Source organism: Notamacropus eugenii, chromosome 3 (assembly GCF_028372415.1).
Source record: "Notamacropus eugenii isolate mMacEug1 chromosome 3, mMacEug1.pri_v2, whole genome shotgun sequence".
Taxonomy (NCBI): Eukaryota; Metazoa; Chordata; class Mammalia; order Diprotodontia; family Macropodidae; genus Notamacropus; species Notamacropus eugenii.
In genome coordinates this window covers 170574565-170593207 of record NC_092874.1, presented here as the reverse complement: position 1 = coordinate 170593207, position 18643 = coordinate 170574565, and the positions used below count along the sequence as shown (strand labels likewise).

The following is an 18643-nucleotide window of genomic DNA, read 5'->3' as shown; positions in this document are numbered from 1 at the left end:
CAGAAGACATGGGACATGAAAAACACCAAACAAAAACACACACACACACACACACACACACACACACACGAAAGAAAGAAAGAAAAAGAAAAAAGAAACTGACCTTAAAAAGAAACAAAGTTACTAACAGGAAAGTTACGTCTATATATACATATGTGGTCAGATCATCTAAAAGAACAAGGACTAAAAAATCATGAAAACAGAAGACTAATGAGCAGTAGACAACGTAAACCACTGCAACAATTTCACCTTAACCTGGTCAGAAAATAAGAATTTATTAAACACCTACTATGTGTCAGGCATTGTGTGAAGAGAAGATACAAAGCAAAAAGTCTGTTACCTGTCCTAAAAGAGCTCACAATCTAATGAAGAAGATACCATGCAATAAACTATGTATGACAAGTTATATATCGGATAAATTATTAGGAACAGGCTCAGAGGGAAGGCATGAAAATTAAGGAGGACTGGATAAGGTTTCTTCCAGAAGGTAAGACTTTATCTAAGACTTGAAAAAAGCCAGGCAAGTAAAGAGAGAGAGCATTTGAGGGATAGAGGACAGCCAGTGAAAATGTCCAGAACCGAGAGTGGGGTTACTTGCTCAAGGACCAGTAAGTAGGCCAATGTCACTGAATGAAAGAACATGTGGCATGACATAAGGTAAGGGGGGGAGGGGGTGAAGAGTGTGAAGTCATAGGTTATGAAAGGCTTTGCGCACCAGAGGATATTATATTTAATCCTAGAGGTGGTGTGGATCCACCAGAATTTCTGGGGGAATAGTGGTGACATGGTCAGATTTGTGCTTTAGGAAAATCACTTTGGCAATCACTTTGAATGGAGGATGTACTAGAATGAGGAGACACTTATGGCAGGCAAACCAAACAGCAGGCTACTGCAATAGTCTAAGCATGGGATGATTAAGGCCTGCACCAGGGTGATAGCAGTTTCAGAGGAGATCAAAAAAATGTTGCAAAGGTAAAATCAAGAGACCTTAGCAACAGTCATAATACCTCCAAAAGGTCAAAGTCAAAAAGACAATACATATCCTTGCAGGATGAGACAGTGGGAAGTCTAGAATGATACGTGGGTTGCAATTCTGAAAGACTATAAGGATGGTGATGCTGTCAATAGTAATAGGTCAAAAAGTCCTCCCATACAGAAAAGCAGGAAAGAGGGAAAAAAAGCTATAAAACCCTAAATATCACCATTTCCTTCAAAAGTTTAATGAATATAAAAGTTTCCACAAAAAAAGAGGCCCAAAGAGTCCAAACCCTATCAACAAGCAAATATTTGATCTTCACAAGTGTAAAGAGATGGCTATTTTAGAATAAAAATTTCATTTGCAAAACATTCTGTGGAGTATGAAAGTAAAAAAAAATTATGAGAGGTATTATGGTACAAAACTGCACAAAAATAATGGAAGATAATATAAATTTAAACAAAGACTCAAATAATTTACATGACTCCCAAGTGCATTCATAAATATAGATGAAATATAACAAAGGAATGCAAAATAAAAAGTCAATGTTTTCATAGGAATCTATCTTCATACATCCATGACATAGGAATTGCCACATTTGAACACTGACATACAACAGAAGTAGAAATGATACTTTGGAGAGGGATATCAAGAAGAGTATTTGAACCAGATTAAATTATATATTAAGGATATCTATACTGAAAGCAACACTATCTCTTTTTATTAATATTATAAAAATTAGAGGAAACAGCATGTAATTGTATCATATTTGACCATTATCCTAAATAAATATACACTTCTGAGTTTTTAACTAAGATGCAAAAAGATCTGGGACAATTTCAATCATAATCACTAATAACATCATGAAGGTGCTCGTGGGGAAGGTTGTTTTTGTTTTTTACAAGCCATGAAACTGTTTTCATAAGACTATTAAAGCCCCTATACCTGTCACTAGAGTAATAGATTTATCTAAATCCATTAAGATAACATAATACTATATGTTCTATTCAGTACTCTCCATCCTTTTAAAATAGACTATTACCTCAATTAAGTTGAACATTTGCTGAAAAATGTAGTTACTGAATCTTTATATGCCCTTCCTCTTAGTAACAAAAATACATGAAAAGTATAAACTTATTTACAAAATGAAAAGCAAAAATTAGAAAACTACTAACTAGAAATAATAATTGGAACAAATTCCCTCTGATAAATGTTTGATATCTAAGACATAAAAGGAATACACAAACACACAAAGAACCATTCTCCAATAGATAAATGGTCAAAGGATATAAACAGGTAGTTTTCAAAAGAAATCCAAGTTATTAACAGTCTTATTTTTTTAACATTCCAAAGCACTAATAATAAGACAAAATACAAATGAAAGCAACTCTGAGGTTCCACCTCCACTGTAAATCATATTTGTACAGATAACACAGCTGGAGGAGTTTCAGGCAAGCTAGGTGGAGCTGCCCATTGTTCTTGAAGTAACTCTTGAAGTAATTTAGAATTATACTATGATCCCCTCCCCCCAAATACTAAACTGCATGTCCTTTGAACAAGAGAAATCAACTAGGTGTATACCTCCAAAAGGTCAAAGACAAAGAGAAAATATGTACACAAATATTTATAGCAGCATTTTGTTGTTGTTGTAGTATACTAGCAAAAAAAAAAAAAAAGCAACAGAATCAAAGTGAGTGCTGATCAAGTGGGAAATGACTGAACACATTTTAGTATATGAAAGTAATAAATCATAGGTTTAGAACTAGAAGGAACCCTCATTTTATAGATGAGGACACTGAAACACAGAAAGGTTAAATTAACTGTTCAGGGTTCAAAGGGTATGAATATCCTAATCACTTATATTGGTGATAATTCCAAAATGCTTTCCAAAATGGTTGTAACATTTCACAGCTCCACTAAAAATGCATCAGCACATTTACCTTCCCACAACCTCTCCAATATTGAATATTGCCATTTTTTGTCATCTTTACCAGTTCAAAGGTTATAAGATAAAATTTCAGGATTGTCTGGAATTGTGTTTCTCTTATTATTAGTGATTTGGAGAATTTTTTTCATGTCAACGTAAATACTTTGCAATTCTTTTACGAACTGTTTGTTCATATCCTTTTGACTACTTGTCTACTGGGGAACAGCAATTGATCATATATATATATATATATATATATATATATATATATATATATTCATACACATTAAGAAGAACTCTAGCAAGAATTTTGCCAGCAATGACTAAGAGAGAGATTCCCCTGTGATTGTCGCAGGACAAATCTATTCCCTTTACCCTTATAGAGATGGACAATGGAGGCATCCTTGAACTCCTGGGGGATAACCTCCTCTTGCCATGTAACCTGGAAAATTTCAGTCAGCTTTTGTATGAGCAATGGTCCCCCTACCTTGTAAATCTCAGCTGTAATAGATTCAGTACCAGGTGCTTTGCCACATAAAAGGAGCCTAATGGCCCTCAAAACCTTTTCTTCAGGTGGTAGTTCAGCTAAGGAGGAATTGACTTCAACCTGAGGTAAACAGTCAATGGCCCGAGCATTGATTGATGATGGTTTGTTGAGAACACTATGAAGTGTTCAGCCCATCTCTCTAGGATCATGTCCTTATCACTAATCAGTGTGGTTCCATCAACACTGAAGGTCTACAGAGCTGTTGTGCTTACCTCATTGTTATATGCTTGTGAAACATAGACAGTCTACCAGCGCCATGTTAGGAAACAATCTCTTCCATTTGGACTATCTTAGGAAGATTCTAAGGATCAGCAGGATGAGGTACCAGACACTGAGGTCCTTGCTTCAGCTGAACTGCCAAGTATTCAAACCATGCTTCAGAGAGTGCAACTCTGATGGGTTGGCCACGTTTTTCGAATGCAAAATGTACGCTTGCCAAAAAACCATTTTATGGAGAACTCGCATGGAGCAGGCGATCACGTGGTGGCCAGAAGAAGTGATACAAGAACACTCTCAAGGTCTCTCTCAAGAACTTTGGATTTGACTGTGCAACATGGGAGACGCTGGCACAGGACTGCTCAGCACGGAGTGCCCATGTAAGAAAGGGTACAGTGCTCTTTGAGTAAAGCAGAATTGAGACAGCACAAAGTAGACACAGGATGCGCAAATTTGGGATATCCACCCCAAATATTTACATGGACTATCTGTGTCCAACCTGTGGCAGAGCATTCCGAGCTTATATTGGTCTGATCAACCACAGTCGGACACACTGAAATTTTGCTTTATCATGGTGATGTCATTTTGGTCCTCTTCGAAGACGAAGGACAACAACAAAATTTATACATACATACATATTTATTGTTTATATACCTTGGATATCAAATCCTTATTAGAGAAATCTGATTTAAAGATTTTCTTTTCTATTCAATCACTTCCTTTATTATCATAGGCAGTCATTTTGTTGTGCAGAAGCTTTTAAACTTCATATAATCAAAGTTATCAATGTGATATCTTGTTCACCTCTATTATTTGGTTATTGTATCATCTACCCATAGCTGAAAGAGTATATTAGAATCTCCTTGTCTAGTTTTTTTTATAGTATGACCATTAAGGCCTTGTATTCATTTAGCATGTATCAATGAATGTGCTGTGAAGTGTTGGTCTAATCCTTATTTCTGTCAGATTGCTTTCCAATTTTTATCAAATAAGGAGTTTTTTTTCCCTAGGTAATTTATGTTTCCCACTTAATCAAACACTGAGCTACTAAATTCCATTGCTTCTGATTCTCCCTTGTCTTATCTATTCCATTGATCTGTTTTTTAAACCAATACTAGATGGTTTTGATGATGATAATGACTGTTTCTTTAAAACATAGGCTGAGTTCTAGAAATGCCATTTCTCCTTTATTCCTAATTGTTTTCATCATTTCCACTGATATACTAGTTTTTTTAATGAATTATTATTTTACCAAGTTCTATAAAGTATCCCTTGGTAATCTGATTGGTATAACATTAAAAGTACAACAATGTTAGAAGTACTGTCATTTTTATTACATTGGCAGGGCTTAGCAATCAGCACTTTGTTCATCTGGTATTTTATTGATGTGATTTTCTGCTCCCTTAATTTTAATCAAATTAGATAAAAGTTTGTCAACTTTATTAGTCCTTTTAAAGAACCAGCTTTTAATTTTATCATATTTCTGTGGAGTTTTTTTAATTTCTTATCAATTTCTCCTCTAATTTTTATGTCTCTTCTTTTGTGATTATAGATTTATTGGCTTTCTAATTTTTATAAATACATATTCAGTAAACTCTCATTCTCTATTTTGTTAGTGTAATATTTATAGAGATATGATTCCCCTCTCCCCTCAGACTGCTTTAGATGCATCTCAAAAATTCTGGTTGGTTGTTGCATTATTCCCCCCCATAATTACTGTTTCTATGGTTCATTCCTTGATTCATTTATTATTTATGATTTCCTTGTTAAATCTTCATTTAGGCTTTCTGTTTGTGGACCTTGAACCAATGATTATTTTATTGCATTATGGTCTATACGGGATATATTAACAATTTCTACCTTTTTTTACATTTGTTTGCACTATCTCTATGTCCTTTTTTATACACACACACGCACTGTACATAAGCACAATTTTTATAAAAGCTGCATATGGTGCTGAGAAATACTTATATTCTTTTGCTGTCATATTTAGAAGATGCCACAAGTCTTTTAACTCTAGTTTTGCCAGCAATTTGTTCACTTTCACATTTTTCCCTTTATTCCCTTTAGTTTATCTTTCTGTTAATTACCCAAAACTGAAATAAGGATATGGAGGTCTCCTATCACTACTGTGCTACTGTCAGTCTTCGTAGCTCAGATGTTTCCTTTATGAATTTGGATGCTAAGGCATTTGGAGTGTATAAATTTATTACTGGTATGGGTTTGTTGTCCACGGCTCTTTTCAATATAATATAGTTTCCTTCTTTATTTATTTTCATTTTTTGAATGTCTGATTTTGCTTTGCCAACATGACTGCAACTCTTGCTTTTTTTGGATTCACTTGTCACACTGTAAATTTTTTTTTCCATCTCCTCAGTTTTATTTTGTGCATGTCTTTGTTTTTCAAATGTGTTTCTTATAAGCAAAAGGTTATAGAGTTTTACTTTCTTATCCAATCAGTTTAGTATAGTGCTTAGCATATAGTTGGCATTTAATATCTACTCAAGGATTGATTCTATTGGATTGTTTAATCCATTCACATTTAAAGTTATAAAAGTTATGGTTTTCTTCAATTTGTCTCTAATATTGGTTGGCTTTTTCAAGTTATGAATGTTTTCCTTCTTCTGCTATACACACAGTACTATGTTCCTTCAGTTACTTTGGCTTATTCTTTTGTAAGATAGTCCTATTCCCAATGGATCTCCTCCCCTCATGCCTGATCTCTTATTAGTTACCCCTTTCCCTTTGGGGTTTTAGTTCCTTTTTCTTTCCTACTTTTATTTGGTTATTTAATTATTCTCATCTTTTTTTCCTCCCAATCAAGTAAATTCCCCATTCTTCTCCTACCCTTCAACTAGTCTTACTCATTAGTTTTTCTTTTTAATTTTATTTTTTGCTTGCCAAGGATTCCCTTCATCGTGCCTCACTCTCAGAACAAAACCAAGTACTGCAGGTGTCAGAAAAGACCTTGTTCCATCCCACATACACACTTGTTATCACTGATTATGCAGCCTACCATTGAACTAAACTCTTCCCCTGGTTACCTTCTTTTCTCCATTTGCCTCAAATCTCCCTGCCAGGTTCATGTCTTTGCAGTCTCCCAGGTGCCAGGCACCCTCAGGATATCCAACTCTTTTCCTTTCAAGGTAGGATAAGGGATCTTTTCAAGTACCAAATCCTTCAGACCACATCTAATACAATATTCACAGAACATCTCTCTTCACACATGGAAGCTTTCAACAATGGAACCCCTCTCATTACTAAAGCAAGACTTCACTTCGTTTCTTCTTTTTCAATCCTTCTCCTTACCACCTCACCCACTTCCCTGAAGGTTTTTCTCTTACTGAGTCTACCAGGGCCATGGAGCTTCCTCTTTACCAAAAGCAGAGCAGTTAATAACTTCTTGACTTTCATTGATGATCATATCATCACTCAGATGAAAAAACAAAGGGAAATTCTATCCTGAATCTGATCTCATTAACAAGGCTGGTTGCTGTGGTAAAAATGATGGAGACCCTGTAGAGGGAACACTTCCTCCTAGAGTGTGTAAAATAGAGGAGAAGAAATCTGAGTATAGTCTGACATGTACCTTAGGTTTCAAGGAGTTCAGAGAAAAATTAGGTAGGAGATCATGGAATAAGATATTTCAAGATAAGTCAACCTACAAAGGATGACAGAGTCTCAAAAATGAAATTCTGATGACACAATGAGGAGGAAAAATGGGATTTGTCTGAAAAGACCAATGTGGATACATAGAAGACTCAGATTTTTAAAAAGAATTTCAATTTACATTTTTAAGACAGTTTAGATTTTTAAAAGATGGCTAGTTAAGGGCAGATGAATATTAGAGTGAGGCATGGCCCCATAAAAAAAACAGTATGAGAAATGCTAAGGCTCAAAATGAGCTGAAGTTAATAAGGGAAAGTAGAAAAACATACAATAACAACAACAAATATTCTTGGAGTATCCCAGGGATCTATTCTTGGCCCTATACTGTCCATTTTTATCAACGACTTGGACAATGGTATAGATGAAGTGCTCTCTCCAATCTTGGAGTGAAAATAATGCCAAGTCAGGATCCAATGCAGGACTAAGGATGTAGTAAGGTAGCATGGCCAATCTATTTAGGAGCAGAAAACACTGCTTTTCTTTACAACAAACGAAAAGGAAATGAAGTAAATTGTTTAAAACCCTTTTGCCCAATTATATACCAACAAAAATCAATAAATATTTACAAAGATATAAAAATACCTACAAAAAATAGGAATTATCAGAAAAAAGAAACTGAAGTAATAAAAGAATCCCCAAAAGAAAAAAAAAATAGGACTGGATGGATTGCAAGCAAATTCTATTAAACATAATAATTAATTCCAACATTAAATAAATAGCCTGGAGTAGGGGAGATGGGGGAGGGAAGAAGAAAAGAAGAGATTCTACCAAATTCTATCTATAACACAAACAAGGTCTTGATACCAAAACCAGGGAGTAGAAAAATCAAACAATAAATTAATGTCAAATGATTATCAATACAAAAATATTGACTAAATACTAGCAAAGAGGCTATAATAAAACATTTAAAAACTGCATACTTTGACTAGGCTGGATTTATACTGGGGATGCAGTATTATATTTATTCAGTATTAGTAAAACTATCAGGCAATCAGGTGGGCCCAGTTGAAAAACCATTAGGTTTGGAATCAGGAAGATGTCTTCATGAGTTCAAATCTGGCCTCAGACACTTACTAGTTGAGTGGCCCTAGGCAAGTCACTGCCTCAGTTTCCTCATCTGTAAAATGAGCTGGAGAAGGAAATCTTTGCCAAGCATCTTTGCCAAGAAAATTCCCAAAATGGGGTCACAATGAATTGAACGTGAGTGAAACGACTGAACAACAAAAGTTATCAATATAATAGGCCATATAATAACAAAATGGTAAAAACTGACAAGATTATATCAATACATTCAGGAAAAAAAGTTGATAACACAACATATATTTGTTGTGTTTTTTTTTAAAGAATAACCTGACTTTTCCTCAATATAATAGTGTCTATCTAAAACCAAGAACCAGTATTATACGCTAGATGCCTTTTCCAATAAGAACAGAGAAAAAGCAAAGATATCCATTATAATCACCATTATTTGACACAAAATAGATTAAACATCTGAAATTTTGCCTACCAGGGCAAACACAGAAATTATATGAATACAATCACAAAACACTCTTTACAGAAATAATGAGAGACCTAAATAAGTAGAAGGAAATTAACTGCCTACTGTTGGACCATGCCAATAAAAGAAAATGATAATACTACTTAAATTTATTTATTCAATGTCCTATTAGTCAAATGACCAAAAGATAATTTTATAGAACTAGCAAAAAATAACACTACCTAGAGGATCAAAAGGATAAATAATATCAAGAAAATAGTTTTAATAGTGAGAAGGAACACCTCAAACCACACTAAGAAACAAAGTGTGTGTGCCTGCGTTTGTGTGTAAAATATAAAAAACAAAACCATAAATCTATGTACTTACATACTAGTAAAAAAAAAAAAAAAATGGAAAAGTTGACCAGTGGAAGAAATTAGACATACAAGATGCAGAAACAAATGAACATTAGTAGCATAGTACTCAATAAATCCAAATAATCCAACTACTGGGGAAAGAATTTACTATTTGCTGAACTTGCCGGGAAAACTGGAAAGCAACCTGATAGAAATTAAACTTAGGACAACATCCTACATCATATACCACAAAAAGCCTCAAATAAAAATATGAACTAGATATAAAAGATCATCACATCATAAGCAAATTGGATGAGCAGGAAAGGAGATAAGGTTCATAACTATGAATAAGAGTTCTAGATTAACAAGGGATAGAGGATTATGGGAAATAAAATACAAACTTTTTGGTTCAATAAAACTGTAAAGCTTCTGCATAAATGAAATCAGCATAGGAATAACTGGAAAGAAAAGTTACCTGTACAAGAAAAAAAAAATCTGTCAACTATATTTATTTAATAATAAACATCAGTTATCCAAGATATAAAGGAAACTGACTTCTGGGCAAGCTGGTTGCCAGAACAGAAGAAGATGATCCAGCTCCCACATACTTACTCCAACAAAAACTTGAAAATCACAGGAGACTAAATAATGGTCAAGAAATCCAATGAGAAGCCACAGAAAGTGATTTCTATACCACAGCTTCACAAAAAGGCAGACCCTCACAGGCAATAGGAAAGATGACCATCAAAACCAGAATCTGCATGGGCAAACAAGCCCAGTCACAACCATGGATGAGTCAAAGACACTTGTAGCCTGCAAGTCTCTGTATTGGGAAGGTAAAAGAATAGAGAACGACACAGGAAAGCAAAAATGCGTAAGAGAACCTTAGAAACCCTAGAAATCAAAAGTAACATGGCAACATCATATGGTGGATATCAAGGGACTCTAAGGTCTCTTGCACTGACATGCCATAGAGGGCCCTGAAGCCCCAGCACCTTTAGCTTCAAAGATTCCAGAAGGCAGAGGCCATTTTAGCCACCCAGGAAAGGATCATGAAGGGATGATTACCCTACCCAAAAATGTAGCAGGGGTCAAAGGCTGGCCCTGGCACAAAGACCCAATTCATGAACTCAGAAATCAAAGAAAATATGAACCAGTATAAAAAACTATTGTAGCTCTAGAGATCCTCCAAAAAGCAGAATAATTCCATAACAAGCAGAAACAATTCTGTAGCAAGAAGAAATTCAAAGAAAAAATGGATTTTCCACAAGGACTACATAAATAATTAAAAGAAATAAAGCAAGATACTTAAAATGAAATAAAATTTATGGAAGGAAAAAATCAGAGTAGCTAAGAAGGTAAGGTGGTAAACACTGACCAAGTAACAGACTTCCTGCAAACCAGAACGGATCAAACAGAAATCAATGATTCCATAAGACAACAAAAAAATTAGAACAAAATCAAAAGAGTGAAAAAAAATAGAAGAAAATATAAGATATCTGATATCAAAAGCAACTGGCCTGGAAACAGGTAAAGGGAAGAGTACTTAAGAATCACTATATTCAACAACCCTGAATGAGTTTAAAACTCTGATCAATTCAAAAATAAATCACAAGTTCGTAAGACTAAACATGAAACACAATACCCAACAACTTCAGTGACATAGATAATGCCCTTTAAATGCAGACAAATATATTTTTGGAACTGGCCAGTGTAGAGATTTGTTTTGTTGGACTATTAATATGTTATGAGAATTTAAGTTTTTCTTCATTTTTACAAAATGACTGAAGCCTTTAGTAAGTGCTTACTACATGCAAATCACTAGGGATACAAATGGAAAAGATTGTTCTTGCCCTTGTCAAAGAACTCTCATTATAATGAGGGAGAAAACATAGAAGGAAGGTTCCAAATGCAAGTTAGATGGAAAAGATGCAGTGCTAAAGCCTATGTTTCTCTGTCTTCAATCCCATTTCCATGGATAAAATGACGTCAGTTTTTGATGAACTATTTGACAGTGCCAAAGAATTTGGAGACAGTAACTAACTCTCTTTTCTATATCATTAGTACCTGTGTCTGTAGCAACTGCAGCAGCAGTTGCCAGGTTGCATCTCCAGGGGACTTGTTTCCCAGGATGATGGCTGAAGGCCCTACGCTAGAAAAACTGCTATTCCAAAAGTTCTTGGGTAAAGAGTTATGGGCTATCTCCACTGGGGTCTGAGGTGAAATGTTGGGTCAAAGTGATGGTGGTGGTTCAACTTGCCTGGCACATGCTATCTCCTGTCTCTTCTTTAGAGTGCCTTGCTGCTTCAACTGGGCTGCTTGCCTGCACTTTGTGTAGCAGTTGGTAAGAATAGCTGACCTCTACTCCCCAGGAACTGGTTCCCCAGAAGACAACCTTAAGGCCTGAACCAGGAGGATCAGCCATCTGGAAGGTGCTGCCTGTCTTTCTGTTGGTGACAGGTGGTCAAGAGTTGTTGCTGGTGGTGATGAGAAAAGTAGGCCTCTTTTTCCACAATGTTTTCTCCCCTCAAAATGGCGGTCAGGACTGGAAGGCTGTCAAGATGGAAACAGGTCTGGTAGTTTATGGGACACCATAATTTCCAAGGTTCATAGGCTCAAAGTCCTGGGCTGTCTCCATCAGGGTCTGAGGGAAAAATGGTAGTGGTGGTCTGGGCACATGCTGCCTTCTCTCTCTCACTCAGGGTGACTTAATGCTTCTGAAAGACTGAGTTGACTTTTCTGTTATTGTTTAACTGGTTGGGGCAGCGGGAGAGAGATAAAACTTGAAAAAAAAATGGATGAATCATTGGACTCTGTGAAAAGCCATTTAAAAAAAAAGCCTAAACACTCAAACCTATATTTCAAGAAATAATAAATGAAAGTGCCCAGATCTATTATAAGGTAAAGATCAATCAATCACCTTCTGAAACTTCAGAAGGAAAATTCTCAAGAATGTCATAGCCAAAATCCATAGGTGCTACCACAAGATACTGCAAACACACTGATACTGAGAAAGAAATAGATTGTGTATCAAGCAACTATAGACAGGATCAGAGAAGATCTGACAGCTGCTACTAAAAGCAAGGGGAGATCTTGGAATACAGTATCTTGGGATATAATATAGGCAAAAGCTACAAGCTTATAACCAAGGATAATTTACCCTAAAAGCTGAATATAATCTTATAGTGGAAAAAGTTTTATGGAATTGAGGACTTTCAAGTATTTCTGATGTTAGGGAAGAGAAATGAAAAGGGGGAAGAGAAGAGGAAGGAAAAAAGAAAGGGAAAAGGAGTACCTTTAAAAATGAGAACAGAAGAAAAATCATAAAGTACAAATAGGACAGCTTTGAAAGCTGTAGCTTGAACTTATATCAGTAAAAAAGAAAAGCAGGGTACACATATTAAAAATCTGCTGCTGCAGGTACAATTCTCTTTTTTATGAAAATAGAAATGTTTATTTACTTGGTGTTAAATTCAGAATATTTTAAAAACAAGATACATTTTCTTTTGTTTCAATCAATATTTTTACATGTCAACAGTGAATTCACAGGATTTTGACATACCCTTTCACTTTTAATCATGAAACTACACTTAATATCACATTGCATATTAAGCATAAATTTGACTAACAGGTCATTTCTCCAACTCTAGCCTTAATTACAGTACATATCTTTTCAGGTTTTCAATGAGTTTTAAGTAAGGCAAATTCTCAGATCACTGACATGTTATCTCCATCACTTGGATAAATAACCTTTTGTGGTGAGTAAAAGGTATTGCAGTATTTCATCTCCACTTGAAAATTTTAGAATTCCAGAATAATTCTGCTTTTCCATACACATCAATAAAAATTTCCTTAGAGAAAACAAGACTACAAGGTCCATCTGAAGCAAAAAATAAATCCCCCAAACATTTGGGGAGCTTGATGTTTTACAGTCTGAGGATGCTCAATCCTCCAGGGTCATCTGGACTTCTTCTAAACTTCAGGTATATTAAATTAAAAGATGAGTTTTATCAGTAAATGTTATCTTTTTTTCTCATCTTCAGTACTCTGAGTTTTGTAATGTCTTGCTGATGATAATTTTTTTTTCAATCAATTAGCAACTGCGCTTTTAATGGTCTTCTCACTGCTCTGCCAAACTTAAAATGCCTGTATCATGCTGTGGAGAAATCAGTTAGAACCCTTCCAAGCCCTAGATCCGTCTGAAGTTCTTCGATTACACTCTAGTTGTTAATTATTCTTTCTGTCTGCATAAATTTGTCAGCTCTTGGAGATTTTTGTTTTTATCCACACCTCTTTGGACTATGTTGAGATTGATTCTTCAAATATATAATATCTTCATACCAACAGTAGCTACCTCTAACAGTTATTGAAGAGTGCTCTTTAAAAACTACAATTTTTCTGCATTTCCATGAGAAATATCCAGTCAGAAAATGAACATAATTAAAAATACAACAAAAAGAACAATAAATAGGTATGGGTGGCAGGAAATTCAGCAGTCAACTGACAGAATTAACTAAAGATAGGGAAAACAGCTCAGACTAGTTTCATCTTGTCAAGGTCAGACTTTTTGAGTCAACTCAATGTCAGGAAAAGTTCACACATACATCCATTGCTGTCACAAAATAAACCCCTATGTTGCTGGTCTTAAATAAAATTTTTTATTTTTATTTTTATTTCACATGATACACATTATCTTATTTGCGCCTCAAAACAAAGCCCAGAAGTAGAAGTTACAGGTATTATCTTACCCATTTTAAAGGAAGATGGATGAGGCTCAAAGAGGCGATTCAGGTCATGAAGTTAAGAAGTGTCACAGGTGAGATCTGAATCCAGTTCTTCCTGACTCCAGTACACTACTCTATCCCTTATCCACCAAGTCTCTTTGAACTAAGAGATACTCTTTTAAAATGACTTATCTATACTTAAAAATCTAAGAATTGGAAACTTCAACATATTCTGTACTATGCGCAAGTAAACACATAATTTTCACAGCTTATTTCTCAGACAACGAAAGCCTGAGATGAACTATATAACGCTACAGTGACATATCCTATCAAAATCACTTCCTTACATTTATAACATGAAACACCTGCAAAACCACTATTCAACTTACAATTCACAACTCCAACAGTAACTTAACCGTTTCCCCAAGCAAAAGAAAAGTTCTTGCTTCTTAACAGCATTTTTCATTTATATCGCATTAATTTCAATGCTACAGTAAAGCCCCAATTCAATCATTCCCAACCTCGAGTGAGTCAACGTTTACGATCTAACAAGTTTATGCAAATTTCTAAAAAAGATGAATTATAAAGCGCAAAAAATGGAGGGAGTTTACATTTAAATGGAATGGCAGTCATTAAGAGGTTACAATGTGTCAAGCCTTATGTAAATATACAAGTACCAACTGTCCGATTTAAAACTAGTAACATTTCGAAAGCTAGAAACAGTGAATTAACAGCTTTCACGGGAAGGAAACTTTGTAAAAATTCAGCCTAGAGTTACCCGGTTGGTAACTCCTTTTTCATAAACTTTGTAGGGCAAACCGGTCTCCCTGGCTCTCGAAGAAACAATTCTCTTCTGATTTTCTCCCTTACCCCCCACGACTCTTGCCCCAAACTGAAGTCCCAGAACTTAAGGCGATCGTTTGCAGGACAGAAAAGTTCCCCCCTCGTTCCTTCAGCCTCCTGGGTCTCCAGCAGAAGCCACAGGAACACAACTCCAGGGAAAGAGGAAAAAAGGGAGCGGGAGGCACGGGCTCGGACGCCGCCTCCGCGGAGCGTGGAAGTGGGGGGTGGGCTCGCAGTCCGCCTGGGTCACCCTCAGCCGCCGCCCCCCTCTCACCTGCGCCCCCGCCCCGCCCCGCTCCACGCGCTCCTCCAAAGCTTCCCCCGCCCCCTCCGAGCTCCCCACCCGCCAATCACGCCCCCTCCGAGCCCACCAAAGGAGACTCGCAGAGGAGGGTACAAAGAACGCCCCCCCCCCCCGCCGGTCACACGCACGCTCGCACACACACTCACACGCAGGCGTACGCGTTTCATGGAACTCCGGTCCCCGGACCCTGCCCCAGAGGTGGAACGTCCCAACCCTGGACACGGCCGACACCCTGCTCCTCTGGCTGCCCGGGACGGGGAATGGCGGCGTCCGGCTCTCGGGGGGCCGCTCGCTCCAAGGTCCCCATCCAGAGGCGGGGCAGGGGGAGGGGGAGTCCGGGCAGGTCTGGGTGGGAGTTACCTCGGGACGGTCCCGTCCGCAGAGGAGGCAGGCGGCGAGGTCCCCAGGCCGCGGGCGGCAGCGAGGGCTACTGCAGTCTCCTCCGCCCCATTGTTCCCTTTCCCAGAGGATCCCCGGCGGAGCGGCTGTGGCAGGGAGCGAGCCCGGGAACCAGGAAGTTCCCCGGCGCGACACCTCCTGCGGCCGCTATGGAAACGGCGCCTCTCCTCCCCCCCCCCAGCCTCCCTCCTCCCGGCCCCCCGGGCCCCGCCCCGCCCCCTCCAGCCCGGTGATCCCGCCCCTTCGCCCGGGCCCGGGCCCGCCCCTGCCCCGCCGGCCGCTACTAACCGCCGTCGTAGGCGCCCCGGCCGCAGCCGTCGCCATTTTGACGCTGTCCGCAGCATCCCCACCCCCTTCCCCCCAGTGGCCTCGCTCTCGAATTCTTACCCCTCCCACTGGCCTCGCTTTCGCCTCCTTTGCAGGTGATGCGCAGCCCCGGGAGCCAAACCTTCCTCCCGGTCCCGGCGCGCGTGCTGGAGCGGCTCTGGGCTCGGCCCGTGTCCGCGGGGAGGACGAGCTGGACCCAGGCTGGACCGCGCTCTTGGGACGTGGGAAAGGGCCCCCTGTGGAGAGCGCCCAGCAGGGCTCCGTGCCTGGGCTAATAGATGGCCTGGCAAGCGCTTACCATGCGCCTCAAATGTATTGGGCACCATGCTCAGCACAAGGGCTAAACTAGAAGAGCCAGAACGGGCCTGTGCCCTCAAGGAGCTCCCAGGCCGAAGGGGGAGACCAGCTGAACGCCGCTGGGCACGTACACGGGGTAACCCGGAGACAGGCCCCGAGGGAAGGCGCTAGGATGGAGGAAGAGGGACAAGGTTGTGTGCAGAAAGTGCGAGGTTAGCTGGAAGCCGAGGGAAGCCAGGAGGCGGAGTCGCAAATCAGACCTCCCGGCCCCGGCTCGGGAGGCCGCTGGCTCTGCGGTGCCTTGAGATGTGTTCCGTGGCCTGGGAGGAAGGCAAGGCCTGCGCCCTGTCCTTGGAGGGCCTCGTCTGCAGTAGACATGAAACGTCTCAGTTCATGCCTCTTGTTCGGGTCTTTATCGGGAAAGTCCCGAGTACTTGGAAACCGCAGGCAACCCCATGGTGTTTCGTTTTTTCAGATCTTTCATCATTTTTTTACAAACTGACTTTCTCTGGGTCCGCTTGTCTTTTGGATCAAGAGTCTTCCACTAAGGGGGTGATACGTTTGAAGATGAATGATGTAAATTTTCCAGCACTGTAATTAAGTGACAGTTGAATTATTTATGTTGGAGAAGCTGGAAAAGATAGGGTTGGATGTGAGGATAACTCTAGGGCCTCTTCGCTCCAGGAACCAGCTGCCCGTGTGGGTTTTCTTTTCTGATTTACTGTGGAGGAAAACATATCCAGAAGCAACATATATGTTGTTTCCCCCAATTGTAAGCTCCTTGAAGGCCTTCTTTTGTATTTTGTATTATCAGTAATTAGTACTGTGTTTGTCCCCAGGTGATGGTGGGTTTTTTATTCATCCTTTCATCTCTTCTCTAAAATCCAAATAACAGAAATGACGTTCCTGTTGTGTGCTTTAAAAGATGAGTAGAGGTTAGGGGAAAATGGAATGGACTTAGGATTTCATTGGTATTTGAAAGTTCTCCAGTGAGGAATCACCTGAAAATGCAATTTAGGGTAGCCTGGGGGGTAGGGAACCTGAGGCCTCCAGGCCCTGGAGGTCCTTGGGTGCAGCCCTTTGACTGAATCCAAACTTCACAGAACAACTCCCCATTATAAAAGGATTCGTGAGGGTTAGGGAGGAGGAGAAAGTCTAAGTCTTGTGGAAGTGATTGTAGAAAACTGAAAACAAACCACATGGAGGCTGAAGGTTCCCCACCCCTGAAATAGCTTAAAACCATCAGTTTTCAAAGTGTGGTCTAAGGACCACTGGGGATCACCACAAAATCAAAACTACTTTCATAATGATGTTTTAATTTTTAATTCAGTAAATATTAATAGCTGTAATCTACAAAGAAAAGCCATTGGTAGGGGAGAATTTTTAAGATTGTAGAAGGGGTTCTGAGACCAAAACGGTTGAGAACCACTGTCCTAGAGCACTGAGGGTTGTGACTTGCTCAGTATCATGCAACCAGCGTGCCAGAACGGACTTGAGCCCAAGAATTTGGCTTCAAGGCTCTCTGCACCACGCCAAATCGCCTCTTTAGAGAACTTGATAACTACAAAGAGTAATGTGTAGTACAGCTTTCCTTTTGGTCCACCCTAAAGATGCTAATCAGTGAACATGAATAAGTGCTGACTTCCATGGTTAGTATAACTATTTCAGCCTATATAGTTGCTTACTAACATGGGCACCAGTTAGTAAGGCAGTCTTGCGTTAGGCTGTGGTCTTGGGAGTTTAGGGGACACACAGGCTGTCAGGGACCGTTTCCTTACCATAAGCCCCCCTCTCAACACTGGTTGCCACTTCAGTAACACAGGATGCACAAGGTTCTAACAGTTAATTAGCAGTTATAGTGATTACTGCTGCAGCATCTCTAAGGGCCCTGTTCAACATTTAGAAAGTATTTGTCCCTTTTTCTTGTCGCTGGGTTTTTATGATGCAACTGTGTCCTCGTTAGCTTTTTACTGCTTGTGTTCCTTCCATCTTCTGTCATTCACAGATATCTAGTTTCACAACCACTGCCACCACCACCAGCACCTTTCTTCACCCCACTGGTCCCAGGATATCGGTATCCTTAGCCATGCTTTCCAATACTAGCTAAATTCAAATTCTGCCTTAAGCACTTGGTGGCAGTTTGACCATGGATAAGTAACTTAACTTCTTACAACATATTTTCTCATCTTACAATTGGGATAATAATAAAACCTTCCTCACAGAGCTGTTATGAGGATCAAATGAGATAATATATGTAAAGCATTTTCCAAATGCTTAGAGGAATATATGTTAGCTAATAATGACTTTCAGTCCACCACCACTACCCCAAACATTAGCCCTAGACAGAGAATTGGGACATTACTTGATATACATTACTACTTCCAGATTTTCCCTTCCCACCATCCATCAGCATTTGAGGGATCCTCAAATCTGAGGATCCTCCTCATTTGAGTTTGTTCTATCCAAATTTGTCACCTAATTTAGATCTTTATAACTTTTATTTACCAGAACCCAAATAATATCCTCTCCTTTTTCCAAGAGTTTGACAGTTTAAATATGAGTCTGGCTTACATTCTTCCTC

At 38.9% G+C, this 18643-nt stretch overlaps 1 protein-coding gene across 4 annotated transcripts in view; it reads right to left on the bottom strand.

Moving 5' to 3' along the window:
• USP6NL (USP6 N-terminal like) overlaps nt 1-15786 on the bottom strand; it is a 203910-nt gene extending 188124 nt beyond the window's left edge. The window contains exon 1 of one of the 4 annotated variants that reach the window (XM_072653340.1): nt 15727-15786. The gene's annotated coding sequence lies outside the window, so the exon portion shown is untranslated. Of the gene's footprint in view, nt 1-15185; nt 15314-15399; nt 15534-15726 lie in introns of those variants that run through there. The other 3 variants (XM_072653342.1, XM_072653338.1, XM_072653339.1) reach the window with 3 other exon arrangements.
• Between the last annotated feature and the right edge of the window lie 2857 nt (nt 15787-18643).